Source organism: Propithecus coquereli, unplaced genomic scaffold, assembly GCF_000956105.1.
Source record: "Propithecus coquereli isolate 6110/MARCELLA unplaced genomic scaffold, Pcoq_1.0 Scaffold611, whole genome shotgun sequence".
NCBI classification, from domain to species: domain Eukaryota; kingdom Metazoa; phylum Chordata; class Mammalia; order Primates; family Indriidae; genus Propithecus; species Propithecus coquereli.
Window position 1 is genome coordinate 360995 of NW_012152075.1, and position 519 is coordinate 361513.

The window sequence follows — 519 nt, forward strand, 5'->3', positions numbered from 1 at the left end:
GTGATATGGTTAACATAAATATACAAAATCTTTAAAATGTATTGAAAACAAGAAGAAAAATTTGTTTCCTTCTCTTTTATGATTATGTAAAATATATTCTAAAAGAAACATATCAGTAAACCCTACACACATTATTTAGTGTCCATTCTTTTCCTGGAAACTGGTTAGTTTGCAAAGACATTTAAAACAAAACAGAACATACTACCACAATGCAGGGTCACTATGTCCAAGAAGGATTTATTTACAATGACTAAAGACTATATTTTTTGTGGGTTGTTCAATGAAACTGTTTAGTTCTTAGCCACTATTTCACCATACAAACAGCAACTTTTTATCAAAATACAATAAATTCTTACTAATAAAGAATTCTTAAAGAATTATAACGTGTTTTTGGGGGGTGATGTGTGAGCAGGAGACAGCAGAAATTTCTGAAACTAAATTTTATTGATTCAGTAGTTCTTAAGGATTTCAAAACGTAAATGTAGTCCTGTATTGCTAAACAGAGGATATGGGTATCAA